General features: G+C 49.4%; 1 pseudogene; it reads right to left on the minus strand.

Moving 5' to 3' along the window:
* Window positions 1-13,005: 13,005 nt before the first annotated feature.
* LOC126519685 (putative nuclease HARBI1) lies at window positions 13,006-16,039 on the minus strand (annotated as a pseudogene).
* Window positions 16,040-16,608: the final 569 nt, after the last annotated feature.

Here is a 16,608-nt window from a genome sequence, read left to right on the forward strand (position 1 = left end):
CATAGCCTTTCCTGTATTTCCTTTTGCCGCGGCAACGGGTATTGCCTAACTTCAGTGAACTTCTGTGCTGTGAGCTTCAGGTGGCAGTGAATGACATCGGTTTGCCCTGGTAGGTCAGAGAACATGTTTTTGTAAACCGCTCGATGACTTGTGCACTCTGCTCGGCCGTGAGCGATATCAATGCCCTCGGCAAGGGCGGCGTCTGCTACATTGCTCTCGGTGGAGGACGCTGCCGCCTCTGCCGCCAAACGCGAGTGGGGAGAGCTGCGCTCCTCATTCTTCTACAACACGTTTATGTGGAAGAGCGTTACTTTTTTCGCAAAGTTAACAGTGCAGTCCAACTGACTGCTTTTTTCCACAACGTTGAATGGCCCCTTTCAGGACAGGATCAAGAATGTCTCTGCCGGGACTTTGGCACAAGGACTTTGTCACCCGTGCAATGTTTCCATGCTTATCTTTTTTATCGTTATAGCCTTCATGTAAACTGGCACCAACCTCACGTAACCGTTTCTCAAGAGCCTCGAGAATTTGTCGACGTATGTCTCAATTTTAATCTTTCACAGCTAATAACTGAGCCAACTCGCATCACCGAGACTTCACAAAACACTCTTGATCTCATTCTAACTAGTCATCCTGAGACCTTAGCTTCTATTACTTACCTAAGGGAAATCAGTGACCATAAAGTTATTCACGCCTCATTTAACATTACTCCCGTTCAAAGGAAAGTGTCCAAAAAAACAATAAAGCTTTACGATAAGGCCGACTACGTAGCAATAAATAATGAATTAAACTCCCTCTTACCCACTTTTGAACTTCACTTCCATCAGCATACAGTCGACGAAAACTGGTCAATCTTCAAGCGCAAAATTAGCGATCTAACGAGCAGATACATTCCAAAGTGCACTATCAACTCTGATTCCCAAAATCCTTGGTTCAATAAAACGCTCAAAAGACTAGAAAATAAAAAACAGCGGCTGTACCGTGCAGCTAAACTTAGACCCAGCTCTTCTGCATGGGAAAAATACTACAGCGCTGAAGATGCCTACTTGGCAGCAGTGAAAAACGCGAGACGTTTCTTTCTTCATAACGACTTACCCAAAATGATAACAACTAATCCGAGAAAATTTTGGAACGTAATAAATCCCCAGCAATCGCACGACATCACCCTTACTAATGATAACGGCGACTCTGTTAGTGATGCTCAGTGTGCCAATATATTTAATACTGCCTTTTCATCAATATTCACGAAAGAACCTGAAGATACATTCCTTTCACCACCCTCCATTACTGAACTAGCAATGCCAGCCATTATTTTTCATCCAGATGGCATCTCGTGCGCAATCGACAAATTGAAAATTTCATCGTCAGCCGGAACGGACGAAATTAACACTAAGTTTCTCAAAAACACTAAGGACATTTCATCCAAGTTTTTATGCTTATTGTTTTCTCAGTCACTCGCCACAGGTATCATCCCAGAAGACTGGAAGATGGGGAAGGTGGTTCCTGTTTTCAAATCAGGTAACAGAGACTCTCCACTCAACGATAGGGTCGTTCCGGGATATTCGTGCGAGTGAATCAACCATTTCATTCAAGCCCATGGGGTCCGGGTACTCAAAGCAAACATGCCTTTCGTAAGCACGGAGGTACCATCGAACGAAATATTCTTTGAACTGCTGAATTTAAAGATGCACTTAGTGCTGTGCATAATGATAGCGAGTCGGTCACAATAACAGCTAATGGGTCATTTCGGGGGAGTTTTCATAATGCTAATGTAATCGTTAATAATTCTTCCTGAAATATAGGGGTGAAGTCGGGAAGGCAAAGGGAGTAAGACCATTGAAGAGATTCAGATAAGATCCCCACTCCTGCCGTCTCATTGCACACAGAAGGGTCAGTAGCTATTACATTGTCAGTGGTTAGCTGTGCAGGTGGCCGTATAAGATATTGTTACGGTGAAGTGAAGGAAGAAGTTGAATTGGACTAGAGGAAGACGAAGTCTGGCAGTTGCCTGAACGCCATATACACCATTTGTAAATATCCGCTATTTTACACTCGTGGGCCTGCTTTCTTCCCGCAACATTTTGGTGGAGGTGCTGGCTACAACCACGGAACTTCGCAGCGCACGTCATCTACCTGCCACCACAATGACAAATCAACCAACACAAGCGACACCTCGGCAGCCCGTGCCAACGGTCATCCTCACTCATCCGCGGGAGCCGGGGACATTTTCTGGCACGGACAACGCCGACATCGAGGACAGGCTTACGATGTACGAGCGAGTGTGCGACAACAACAGGTGGGATCCAATAATGATGCTAGCAAACGTGATATTTTATCTGAGGGGAACCACGAAGCAATGGTACGACACACATGAAGCTGACCTAACGAGCTGTGATGTCTGCAAAGAAAAAATGCGAAACCTGTCAGCAGACCTGTCGGTCGTCAGCTGGCAGCACAAAAAGAACTTGCGTGCTGCGCTCAGACGTCCACAGAATCCTGTCGTGTACATACAGGATGTGCTGGCCCTCTGTCGCAAGGCTGATGACAACATGACCGAGGCAGACAAGATTGGTCATATATTGAAAGGTATTGCAGACGATGCCTTCAATCTCCTGATGTGTAAGGATTGTGCCACTGTGGATGCAATTACAAAGGAGTGCCGGCGCTTCGAACAAGCGAAGGGCCGCCGCGTCGCTCAAACTTTCGACCGATTGCCCAATACCGCCGCGACATCTTGCGAAGACCCGCCGCGCTTCGTTCAGCCTACAGGACCGGAAGAAATAACGCGCATCGTTCGCGTGAGCTTGAGGCCATGGCCCCGGCTCCAGTTCGTTCAGACTGTCGGGAAAGCGTACCCGGTATCTCCCTTATATAAGCGGTCGTTCGGGCGGAAATAGCAAGTTTGGGCATTCCACCTCTCTGCTCGGTCCGCCATACAAACACCTACCAAATTTCTCCGACCGCTCGCTCCCAGACGCAAAGCTTTCCGCCACTCCGTTGCAACCCAGCTGACTGGCGCACAGCGGATGATAAACCCACCTGTTTTAATTGTTCCGGTATTGGACACATCGCCCGTCATTGCCGCAACCACTGGTCGTCGCCTCCTCGGTGGTCGTCTCCGAGTCACTACCGCCAAGTACCAGACAATCATACTTTCTCGCCCTATACGCCGACTAGGAACATCAACGCCGACAGTGCTCCACCAAGATCTAGCCGCTCCCCGTCTCTGCAAGGTCGTAGGTCCCGTTCGCCTCTCGTTCACCGCTCTTCGTCCGCTTCTGCTACCGGTGGCTTCGCTTCGGGAAACTAGGCGGTGCAGCTCCCGGAGGTGAAGCTGCAACTCCGACCCGGCCCACAAATCCTCTGTTGACCCTGCCTACGTGTGGAAACCTACTGGACATTGAAGTTGATGGCATTCCTGTTAGATCTCTCGTTGATACAGGAGCGCCACATTCAGTTATGACCGCTGCTCTCGGCCGAAGGCTCAGAAAAGTTCTGACACCCGCCGTACCGTGCACTGTGCGAATCGCCGATGGGAGTACGTCACCGGTCATTGGAATGTGCACAGCACGTGTGACCATTGGGGGCCATTATACCGTTCTTCTATTTATCGTCCTTGAACACTGTCCACAAGACCTAATTCTCGGCCTCGACTTTCCTTTTGAAACACTCTGCACAAATTGACTGCTCCGCAGGTGTTTTATAGTTGGATCTGCCGCTTCCTGCCGACGCAACCACTTGTGCTTCACACCGCTTATGTCCTGTTGAATTTGCAAGGCTGTATCCACAGGCGGCTACAAATGTCCTCCTGACGCTTTGTCCTCCCGTACTTGATGGCGAGTACGTCGTGTCGCCGCTTACTGACGTGGTTTTGTCGCGTAATACTGCCCTACCGAGCACCTTAATCCGGATTCGCGAAAAGTGCGCTCGCGTGCCCATCCTCAACTTTGGATTTTCGTCCCATGTGCTACCACACGGTATCGCCATAGCGCATATAACTCTTTTGGAAGAATTTCACATTTCTATTTTGACCTCTGAATCCTTCGTCAGTACGACTGGACCTTTGTCACCCACTCCTTCGTACTTGACGCCTGCGGACGATGTTTCTAAGATGATCGCCCCTGACCTTCCTTCCGAACAAACAACAGCTCTTCGTCACCTCCTGTCATCTTATCGGGACATCTTTGATCTGGACGACCGTCCCCTTGGCCAGACATCTGTTGTCCCGCATCGCATCAACCCCGGTGACGCCAGCCCCATTCATAGGCGGCCATATCGTGTCTCCGCAACAGAAAGGGCCATCATACAGAAAGAGGTAGACGGGATGATGGACAAGGACATCATTGAACCTTCCAGTAGCCCGTGGGCATCACCGGTTGTCTTAGTAAAAAAAAAAGCCAAATCGTGGCGCTTCTGCGTTGACTACCGCCACCTCAACCGGATAACGAAGGATGTTTATCCCCTGCCTTGCATTGATGACGCTCTTGACTGCCTTCACGGATCCCAATACTTTTCCTCAATTGACCTCCGCTCCGGTTATTGGCAGATTAGCGTCGACGAGATGGACCGCGAGAAAACCGCCTTCGTCACACCGGACGGTCTGTACCAATTTAAAATCATTTCCTTTGGATTAGGCAATGCGCCAGCTACATTCGAGCGCAGATGGACTCTCTTGCGCGGCTCGAAGTGGTGTACATGCCTGTGTTACCTCGACGGTGTTTTCGCCGAACTTTGAGAGCCACCTCCGGCGCCTCACAACCATACTCTCTGTGTTTCGCATGGCTGGCGTTCAGCTAAACTCCTCCAAGTGCCATTTCGGTCGCCCTGAAATTACCATGCTTGGCCATCTCGTAAACGCCGCCGGAATCCAACCTGATCCACAGGAAGTTCACGCCGTGCGAAATTTTCCTGTGCCTTGTACAACAAACGATGTCCGTAATTTTCTGGGCTTATGCTCTTATTTCCGACGATTTGTGAAAAGTTTTGCCGGCATCGCTCACCCTCTCACTGATCTTCTTAAGAAAGACGCCTCCTTCTCTTGGGGACCCCTACAGGAGAAAGCCTTCTCTGCCCTGATTGAGCGGCTTACAACTACCCCGATTCTCTCACACTTTGACCCTTCTGCGCCCACTGAAGTACGAACTGACGCGAGTGGTCATGGCATCGGCGCTGTCCTCGCTCAGCGTCAACAGGGCCGAGACAGTGTCATCGCTTACGCTAGCCGCCTTCTTTCCACGCCCGAGCGAAATTACTCCATTACTGAGAGAGAATGTCTCGCGCTCGTATGGGCGGTCGCGAAATTTCGACCGTACCTTTTCGATCGGAGCTTCTGCGTTGTAACCGATCATCACGCCCTCTGCTGGCTCTCCTATTTGAAGGACCCAACTGGACGACTTGCATGTTGGGAATTGCGTCTACAAGAATATACATTTTCTATTATGTATAAGTCAGGGCGCCTGCATAAAAACGCTGACTGCCTGTCCCGCAATCCCGTGGATCAACCGGACGATACCGATGCAGACTCGGACATCAGTGTTCTATCCCTCTCCGGCTTCCTTCATATTGGCGACGAGCAGCGCAAGGATCCTGTTCTTCGAACACTTATGGAAAGCCTAAGCTCTTTGTCCATTGACCCGTCCCTTCGGATGTTCACCTTGCGCGATGGAACTTTATACCGTTGCAACATTCGTCCTGACGGCCCGGAGCTCCTCCTTGTCGTCCCCAAGCACCTTCGACTCACCGTGCTCCAGCAACTTCACGACGCTTCTACTGCTGGACATCTGGGTATCACTCGTACTTACGACCACCTTCGGCGCCGCTTCTTCTGGCCCGGCATTTATCGCTCTGTGCGCCATAATGTCGCTTCTTGCGACCTATGTCAGCGCCGGAAGACGCCTGCTATGCCTCCCGCTGGTTTGCTTCAACCAATTGATATACCCACAGAGCCCTTCTTCCGTGTTGGCCTCGACCTCGTTGGCCCCTTTCCAATTTCCATCAAAGGAAACAAATGGATTGCTGTTGCAACCGATTATGCCACGAGATATGCCATCGCACGGGCGCTGCCAACCAGCTGCGCTACAGATGTAGCCGACTTCTTACTAAAAGACGTCATCCTGCACCACGGCGCCCCTCGAAAGTTGCTGACGCATCGCGGCCGCTACTTTCTATCGAAGGTCGTCGATGATCTGCTCAGCTCCTGTTCTACAGAACACCAGATTGCTACTGCCTACCACCCTCAAACGAACAGCCTCACCGAGCGACTCAACCGCACACTCACTTAAATGCTCGCCATGTACGCTTCCGACGATCACCGCGACTGGGATATCGCTTTACCATACATCACTTTCGCATACAACTCCTCCCGTCACGACACTGCCGGATTTTCACCATTTTTCATTTTGTATAGCCGCGACCCCACCTTGCCCTTTCACACGTTGCTACCTTCGTCAGTAAAATCACCCAGCACTAGTTACACTCGCGATGCTATTGACTTAGCCGCCCAGACCCGAGATGTCGCCCGTCATCGCCTCAAAGTCTCGCAAGCTTCTCAAAAGCGACGCTACGACCTTCGGCACCGAGACCACCATTTCTCACCTGGTTCACTTGTCCTTCTCTGGACGCCTTCACGTTTCGTCGGCTTGTCGGAAATACTACTTTCACGTTATTCTGGTCCGTACCCGATCTTACGCCAATTGTCCGACGTGACATACGAGATCGCCCCAGTCGGTCAGCCTTCAGTGCCTCCCAACGTAACCAGCGATGTTGTTCACGTTACCAGGCTCAAGCCCTATGTCCCCCCATTAAGTGAGGCTGTATAACTTCCACCGCGACGGAGCTACCCCGCCGGGAGGGTGATGTTACGGTGAAGTAAGGAAGTTGAATTGGACTAGAGGAAGACGAAGTCTGGCAGTAGCCTGAACGCCATATACGCCATTTGTACATATACGTTATTTTACACTCGTGGGCCTGCTTTCTTCCCACAACAATATTGATTAAATCCCGCCTTAGTAATAGTTTAGCAAGATTTGAAAATATGTCCTCGAACTCAATTTTGAGGTCTGTTAAGGCATCATTTGAATGGTAAACATGGCGTAGGGACACAACCAATTTTTGTAACTGTGCTTGTACGAATATTATCTGAGGACTGTGGAATGCCGACCACGATACTTGAAAGAACTCACAGTGATAAATATATATTGCGTAAGTATTTTTGAATAGTCATAAATTTTTTAAAATGTCTAAACCATAAGAATGCGGAATCTGCAATCTAGGGTGGGTATATGAGCTGCCTGATAGAAAACAGCGTTGGCAACAAAACTAGGTAGCCTAAGGCATGACCATAGAGCTTCTCTTTCTAAAAGTATGAGAGGTGTAATTTTGTACGTGGGGCCACCGGAAAATATTACGCAGCCGAATTCTAGAATGGGCCGAACATGCATTGTATAGATCATCAGTAAGGTATCCCTGCGTAGTCCAGAGTGTCGGTGGCTGAGCCGGCGGAGCATAGCTACGGCTCGTTCTACCTTTGTTTTGATATGTTCAATGTGACTGCACCAAGTTCTCCACGAGGATACCGGTTTCTCCACAAGTGGGACCTTATTTCCTCCATTTTCGGACTTTGTGTGTTCAACGCAGCACGTAGCTGAGGCTACCGCGGCCGACCGGGCCCACGGCGTCCCCACCGGAGGATCCTTTGCCGCTCGTGGTCGCGCGGAAGTTGCGAACATGGCCACTATGGAAGGAGCGACTACACCCGAGGAATCTTCGGTTCCAGGACAATGGTACACTAGCGAAGGAGGAAGGTACGTGCCGCTAGAGAAGAGCGGACAGAAAACTGCGAAACAGCGAGCCCGGCAGAGGCAAGCAGGCAGGAAAATGGCGGCCAAGTCGATCGAGCGTCAGCATACGCGCATTCCAGACGGCGCGAAGAAAATTTTTCTCCGACCACGTGGCAGCCTAGTTAAGCTTACCAAATATGGAACAGCGTTTCTGACTGACATCATCAAAATGTCGGCGGGGATTAACCCACGCGAAGAGAAGGAAGATATCGTTACTCCAAATATGAAGCAGCACTCCGTTCTCGTCATCACTACGAGTGCGGAGAGGAAGCTGAAGTACGCGAGCGTGAAACACCTCATGTTCGACTGTGAACAAGTGGAGACTTCCGCCTACATGGCCACGCCCGAGCACTGCGGAAAGGGAGTCATCCACGGGGTTCCACTCGTATACTCCATTGAAGAAATTCTGTACTGCCTAGACCGCAAGGATAACCCCGAGATTCGAGGCGTCCGCAGGCTCGGCAAAGATTCACAGTCGATCTTTACTCTCTTCAAGGAGAAAGAAGTGCCAAGATGGATTTACCTCAACGGGGCACCGCACAGATGCCAGCTATACCGTAAAAAATACGAAGTGTGTGTCGCCTGTGGCCGACTCGGGCATCGCGCTGACGTGTTCCCGGACCCGACGAACGTCAAGTACCGTGGCTGCGGCCTCGAGAACCCATCAAGTGAGCACAAGCGTGAGCTGAAATACCAGCTGTGCGGCAAAGGCCACGCCCTGGGATACTCCAAGTGTCGAGAACTCCTCCGCACTCCCTACGAAGTAAAGAAGCGGCAGTGGGGAAGATAGAACAAGCAACGACGACTGGTGGGGGACATCATAGTCGACAACGCGAACCCAAAGGGGGAAAAGACTTTCAAGTTCCGCGAGGAATCTTATCCAAAACTGGAAGCAAATCAGAGCAGACCATCGCCGCCGCCCAAAGGACGCTCCGGTTCCCGTGCCAGGAGCCAGTCCAGGGGGCACTCGAGCTCAAGGGACCCTACCAACCCATAGAGACGAGGTAGGAGCAAGGAGCGTAAGGGTCTGAATTTTGCGGGCAAAGTCTCCCAGGAAAGTAATCGGAGAGATAAACGGGACGAGGAAATTGAGAAATTAAAGAAAATGGTTGAAAAATTGACGGGGATAGTCGATTCGCAACGGTCCGAAATCCGAAACTTAAAGAAATCACAGAGGCAGGCAACCCCTCCTCCGCAACAACTCATTAGACAGATGACCCCCCCAGCGGTACGTCAACAGCCGAAAGGAGAGGATAAGACGGTCACAGAGGCGTCGCTCCCGCCACCAACGAAACGCAAAATTCAAGACGCCGACCCAATTCAGGCTATAGAGAAAAGAGTCGAGAGGTACTGGGATCGATACCCAGCACCTCCACCAATTGTAAAGGGGGTTTATTCGGGTCGTAGAGAAGCAGCGACCAACGCGGCAACAGCAGGTAGGGCGCAGCCAGCGAGCGAACAGGGTACGAGCCAAGCGATGACAATGGGGCTTTTGAGCCTGCCGATCTTCTTCGTCACAGAAAGGTTAAAGGCCAAGATTAATGAATTTATGAACCATATCAACATCCAAATTCAGGCTGTCCTCGGGGCAGTTCAGAAACAGGCCGAGGAATGCCAAAGGCTAAGGAATGAGATGGTCGTCATGAACGGGTGGCAACAGAATATGGAGCAGATCGTCACGCAACTGCAAAATGGCCAGGCGCGCAAATGAAAATCAAATCTGGCAGTGGAACTGTCGCGGCTTCCGGCGCAAGCGGTCGATTCTGCAACAGTACCTTCCGCTATTAGATGAGACTCCTTTGGCGATTGCCCTCCAGGAAACTGGAGGACCCGCAAAACTGTCAGGCTATCAGGCATTTGATTGTGGCAGGGGGGAGAAATCCTCGGTCACAACGCTCGTGAAAAGAAATATCGCGGCCATTGAACACGATCTAGAGTCGAGAGAGATCGAGAACGTGTCTGTCGAAATTCTAACCGGAAAACAGAAGTACCCTAGTTTATTCCTTCTAAATTTATACAGTTCACCCAGGCAATGGAAGGTGAGGTTCAGGGCTCTGCTTTGCAAAGCCCTCAAAATTTCAAGCGACCAGCCACTGTTGATAGTGGGGGACTTTAACGCACATCACTAGCAATTGGGGTACCCGCACCAAAGCCCGAAAGGCAGACGGCTGTGGGAAGATACGCATGACATAGGGCTCACTCTGCACACGGACCCTGAGAGTCCAACGAAGTTGGGCAATAGCGTTAGTAAGGATACATCTCCAGATCTAACATTCTCGAAAAACATTAAAGATCTAGAATGGCATAATTCGGATCAAAATTTTGGCAGCGACCACTACATAATTGTTTACATACTGAAAGAGGGCCTTCAAACGCGCAGGGCTCGCGCGCCGGCCGTCGTTGAATGGGATAAGTTTAGAGATATCAGGAGAGCGCAGGAACTGGTGCCCATCAGAAACACCGAGGAATGGATGACGGCGCTCAAATCGGACGTTAGAAAGACGACAAAAACGCTCGAAGGGGATAACGCACCGGAGATAGCGGACAGCCGTCTTCTGCATATGTGGCAAGCTAAGCAAAGCATGGAGCGTCGTCTCAAAAATCAGAAATGGAACCGCAACCTCAGGATTGCTAGGCATAATAAGGAAATCGAAGATTATACTTTTACATTATGCGAACAAAATTGGGCCAACAAGTGTGACGAAATGGAGGGGTGCATGAACCTCTCCAAGACGTGGAACATCCTCCGGCACTTGTTGGACCCCGCAAGCTCGAAAACTCGATCCGGTATAAGATTGGCAAAACCTAGGCACGCGTTCGTAGGGAACGGTGTATAATTCATGAAGAAATTTATTGAGACGTTCGTGGGGGAAACATCGCGAACTCCACTACCCGAATATCATGGAGCTCCTAACGAGGCGTTGGACGCCCCCATCACAGAAGCGGAAGTGAGGGCAGAGATTGTAAGACTCAGAACGAAGTCGGCTCCGGGCCCTGACGGGGTAACGAACAAAATGCTCAGGCAGTGGCGTAGCTAGGTGGTCGTCTGGCACCCGGGGCCAATAGCTCTTCTGTCACCCCCCCCCCCCCCCCCCCGGGTGTAGTCGAGGAAGGCGAGGATATCGACAATTTTCAGGTGCCTTCAGACGTATATGACACCCCCCCCCCCCCTACTGGCCCCGTGCACCCGGGGCCCACGGCCCCCCTGTTGCTACGCCACTGTGCTCAGGAACTTATACCGGTTTCCATTGGGCGAACAGGAGCAAGAGCAGCGAGCAGACAGAGCAGCGCACGAGAGCAGCGGGGACGCGGGTTCACGTCTCGCGACTGGAACATTCACGCTGCTCCGAGAGCAACGCAGCGATGAGGAGGATGTGACGTCAGGAGTCACGCGACCAAACTTTTCCCGCGCTCTTGTTGCCGCCTGCATTCCGTCGCGCGCGCGCAGCATATTCGGTGGCGGCCTTGCGTTCGTCGCTGTGTTTAGCATGACAATGGGTGAAGAAGCACAACGGCTGTTCATGACCATGATAAAGGAGTCACCGCTACCCGCAGCATCAGGTAAGCGTCGTCTCTCCCAGAAATAAGCTGTGAAAGATAGCAGCGTCAATCTCATTTTGTGCTCACCACAGCTGTCATCGATGCCTTGGCCAGTCCTGAGAACGTTGGCGAGATACCCGACGGTAAGCGACAATAACTACTATGCATGGGGACATATTTGAGGATTCTTTTCATTAATTTTTTTTATTACTTACCATTTTTTGCGGCGAATGGAGTATTTAGGATAACGGCCGGGGACGTCGCGGCGTGTGAGGCAACAACGGGCGAGAACGCAGCCGTTAATATTCGTACTGTAACATTACTCGTGATAATGCCGCACCTTCTTGCTCTACTGTAATCTGCGGTTTACAGTCACTTCTGTCTGTTGATGCTTCAGATTACTGTATATGCCTGCTTTACTGTGCAGCATCTGACCAATCAAAGCAAGCCTGTTTATTTTTCCCCACAGCAAGGGCTGATGACATGCTTCGTCCGTCGCAAACATCAGACGCTTAGTAATCTGAAGAAAAAGAGACCTTATCATTTCAGGTCGCACAGAGTAGGCACCTCGGTACATTTCTTACAGTTGCAACTTTTATGTTCACTTGCAGAGAACACCGCTGCGTCGGACGTGGGCGAGAGGGGACCGCAGCCAGCGCCAGAAGTGAAAAGAGGCGGCGGAGGTGAGCTTGTAAAACGGAAAGTTGAGCTGTTGGTATATCTTTCAATACAAAAACGGCGCTGCAAGAGGAGTGAGACAGCGCTTGTCCCCATTCATCAAAATGCGCCTCTCCTCCTCAGTTGTCCCGTCTCAGCGCTGTTTTTGTATTTAGTGTCGAACTTGTGCTGCCTGCTTTGCTTGACGCAGTCGACGTGTTTATTAAAGTATCCGCATTTATATTTCAGCTCGCGAGTGGACACCAGGAGAAACCAAACTGCTATTAGATTACTATTACAAGTACTTTCCGCAGGTGGGCCCATTCAAAAAGTTTAAAAACAAGAAGATGCGTTTTCAGCAGGTTTCACAGGATTTGGCTGAGATTCTTGGATGTTACAAAACGCCACAGCAGTGTGAAAATCGCTATAAAACAGTAATGAGGCAGAAGAAAAGGGCAAGTGACAACAACAACAAATCAGGTGCTTCACCTCATCCTGTCACATTTGACGATGAAATGCGAAAAATCTAAAGCATTGATGAAAGCCTCGAGCCAGAGATTCAAAGGGACTGTTTTGGAGTGACCCACAAGTCAACGTCATCAAGCTCTGACAGCTCAGCTGATCCACTTTCACCTGTGCCTGAAATGTCCAGTGCTCCGTCGAGCAATTCAGAAAGTGGTGAAAGTATGAAAGGGTCAACAGAGGTGAGGAAAAGGGAATGCCGTGCCAGTACTAGTCGTATGCAGTAGATGCAATTTTTTTTTGATCAAATGAGGGCTATAAGCGCAGAGCGAATAGCTCAAAGGGAAAAGAGAGAAGAAGAAAACGAGAAGAGGCGTGCTGAGCGGCAAGCTGAGCGCATTCAGGAACGCCAGGATCGTCGCAAGATGCACGAAGATAAACTTCAGCTCATCCGTGAGGCCTTGGGGCTCAAGCAATAAAACAGTACACTTTGGATGAACATGTTTTTATGAGTGTTTATTTCGTGCCAGACAAAAACGTTTCTGTGCATGGTCATCACGAAGCATTGCTTTGAACATATGTTTAGCCCTGTGTTTGCATCACTACAGGCTTTGTGGGTACCTCCTCTTCAGTCCAATCTTGGACTTAATTTTTCTCGTTTAACTTCTGCAAGTGCCCGTAAGAGGCTCTCTTCTCTAGATGTTCCGCTGCAGACTTCATCTGCAGTGGGGCTCTGATCATTGTTAACCTGGGAGCTCAGACGCATGTCCTCAAGTGGACTATGGAATGATTCCCCGTTGTCGATGCAGATGTTGTGAAGGACACAGCAAGAGAGAATAAATTTTGACATGTTGTCTACAGTCATGAGGTCCAAACGCTCTAACTGCCTAAATATACCCTTCAATTCTCCAAATGCGTTTTCAATTAGCACACGGGTGGATGAAAGTTTGGTGTTAAATGCCTTGTCAGAGGCATCCAGGCTTCCATAGTCTCGAATGGGAGTCATCAAAAACTCTCGAGATGGGTATGCAGCGTCCCCAAGAATATGGTATTTTCCAGCACAGAGTTGAGGCAATTTCTTCGAAATGTTTGAAAGCCGAAAGATCCTAGAGTCGTGAATTTTACTAGGTGCACCAGTGCTGGCATCAAGGAACCTCTTCGGGTTATCACATATCCCCTGCAGCGTCAAGGATGGGTAATGGTGCCTATTCACGTACACTGACCGCACCTTACCAGCAGGGCACCTAATATAGCTCCCGTCAATGCAGCCAATGGTGTCTGGAAACCCTGAAACCAGGAAGTTGAAAAAAAATGTTACGAGAAGCCGGATTGATAGCCGTCATTATAGCACAATTCATGTACAACACATGCATAATGTGGAGGTCGTGGCGTCGGCTCTCATCAGTGGCAAGTTATTTTTCCATCCTCCGTCCTCCCCTTTTCTTTCTCCTGCTTTTTTTCTCATTTCAGCTTCAAACACAGCTCATTCCCCCCTTCTTTCCTTGGCTGTTGGCTTTATATGGTTGTAACAGTCTGCTAAACATGTTTAGAAATGATGATGGCCTGCATGTTGCCCAGCATGACCGACAAGCCCAATGTTCACACAGTTATATTAAACAATGGCCCTCACTAATATGGAAGCATTGCTTGCCGGATGCCAAAACCTTACTGGCATACACATGCATGCAGCAAAGCAATCACGGCATTAGGGCAATGTGTGAAGAGACTGCAGCTAATGCTCAGTGACAGGAGGTCAGAACATAGACATCGAAATTATAAGTAGTGTACAGATGTGTATTTTATTTAGTTAGGTATGTTAAGTCCCCTCGTAGCCACATACAGCCATTGATATTGTTACATGTGCAGGAAGGCATGAAATACATCCACAGTTCGTTCATTCAGGCTTTTTATTCATACATCAGGGTGTACAGGAGGCCAAGGAAAAAGCCGTTCTAGGACGGCTTGAGGAGCCCCTGGCCCCCAACAATACATTAGTAGCAGAACACACAAAGAGATAGTGAAAAAAATTACTACCGCCTAGTGATAACAAAGAAGATCAAATTATTAGCGTGTAAGCATGCACAAGTATAACAAAAGACATTCAGAGTTACAAGTGTTTCGTGAAAGAAAAGACAGCTTTAAAGTCTAATATAGATGGCAAGCGACATGCCGTTTTGATTAACGTCAAAGCCTATGCAGGGTGCAAATCAGAAGTAGAGAATTTTTGGTCACCTGTTCAAACGCATTAGCAAGCTTCTGCAAGTCATCTGGGAAGGTCACGATGCGGGGTGCGATGTCCAGAAGAAACGCCACGACGCGGTACATCATCCTGTGATGCGTGCTTTCCCCAACCTCAAATCGCCCTGCGACATCCCCTATGCAGGATTTATTGGTAGCATACCTGCAAGAAATGGGATAATCTTTTAATAATGCGAAACTGTTAAACTAGCATATCATGTTACCATCAAGCATTGCAGCGAAGTATAGGAAAAATTTGCATCTGCCCAGTTGTCTGAAAAAGCTTCACATGTGTTCATCAGGCACCTTTGGTACAGCCATGCGGTATTTTTCGCCTGAAATACCTTTAAAAACCATAGGCAAGAGCAGAAATAAAAAACTGGGCACACTGAATTAAGTGTGGTCAAACCCATTTACATTCACAGGTGGGAAGATTAAGCCCTTGAGCCCTTCGCATGCAGAAGAGCAGTGACCTGTAAAAGCAATTTCCAGCCATAATAAGCATTTGACAAATCGGTTGGTAAACCCTCACGCAGTGTATTAGAGCATTCCATTTCATGATTCGCGCCAGGTTAGATGTACCGTGACGCTTTTGCCATCAGATTCCTCCAATCACTCATCCTAAATCACAACTCTTCTCTCTTTATTAGTAAATAATTTCGATATGTTATCACTTAAAACCGGCAGCAGAGAAGAACCAGACACAAGGAAGAAACACACAAACGTGAACGAGCAGCTTCATCCACGTCTGTGTGTTTCTTCCTTGTGTCTAGTTCTTCTCTAAGGCCGGTTTTAAGTGATTGATGCACCAATTAGCTCAACAATATACCTTATTACCGTTTATTGCGATATCTTACCACAAAAAGGACAGCACATGCTCTTGAGGCGACTTTGGGGGCAGGCCTCCGCGATCAGTTCTTGAAGGGTAGTGCGGCGATTTCGCGAACTCAGCAGCAAGGGAATCTGCAGCCGACCGTGACAGTCGGAAATTCCTGCGAAACTAGTGAGGTACAAAGAAAAAAACGCAGGTTGGTTATTGATTACAGGTTCTAAGTAGGATGCAACAACTCACCTCTTCGTCCGAAGAAGCGGTGACCGTCTTTTCCACATACGACTCGACCTTCGGTCGCTTCTCCGGCGGGGTAAAAAGCTGCTCGAACATCTATCTGCTCATACAATGCAAAATCCTCGTCGTCGGCGCTGCTGTCCGAAGAGGAGCTTGTGCTCGAATCTGTGCTACAGCTGCTGTCTTCATCAAACAGCAACAACTCTTCGTCCAGACGGCAGCGCTTAGCTACTGCCATTACGCTTGCTGGCACCGGCCGACTATCACCGCTACTACCGTCCGCCATTTTTCCACGGCTTTCCCGGGGATGAAACCAGAAGTGGCGTCAAAAAAGTCATGTGACTTCCTTCGTTCTCCCTGCTACTCCGCCGCTGACGACGGAGCACCTCGGACTGCTCTGGGCTGCTCTCGGCGCCGTCAAAGCGCGCCTCCTCTGCCATTTAAGCACGACGCTCGCACTCCTGTTCGACCAATGGTAGGCGCTGGAACTCGCGAGAGCACTTTGAGCGCAGTTTCAAATGCTCCTGTTCGCCCAATGGAAACCGATATTAGACGATAATTCCATTAGTTATCTAAGGAAGTACATGCACGAATGTTGGGATAAAGGCGAGCTCCCAGAACAGTAGAAGACGGCAACCATTTTTTTAATACCGAAACCCGGGAAGCCTCCGCAATTGCAAAACTTACGGCCAATTTCCTTAACTGCATGCGTGGGGAAATTGATGGAGCGCGTCATCCAGACCAGACTGATGGGCTTCATGGAGCAGGGCGATCTGTGGCCACATGAGATGGTCGTGTTCCGACCAC

Source organism: Dermacentor andersoni, chromosome 10 (genome assembly GCF_023375885.2).
Source record: "Dermacentor andersoni chromosome 10, qqDerAnde1_hic_scaffold, whole genome shotgun sequence".
NCBI lineage: Eukaryota > Metazoa > Arthropoda > Arachnida > Ixodida > Ixodidae > Dermacentor > Dermacentor andersoni.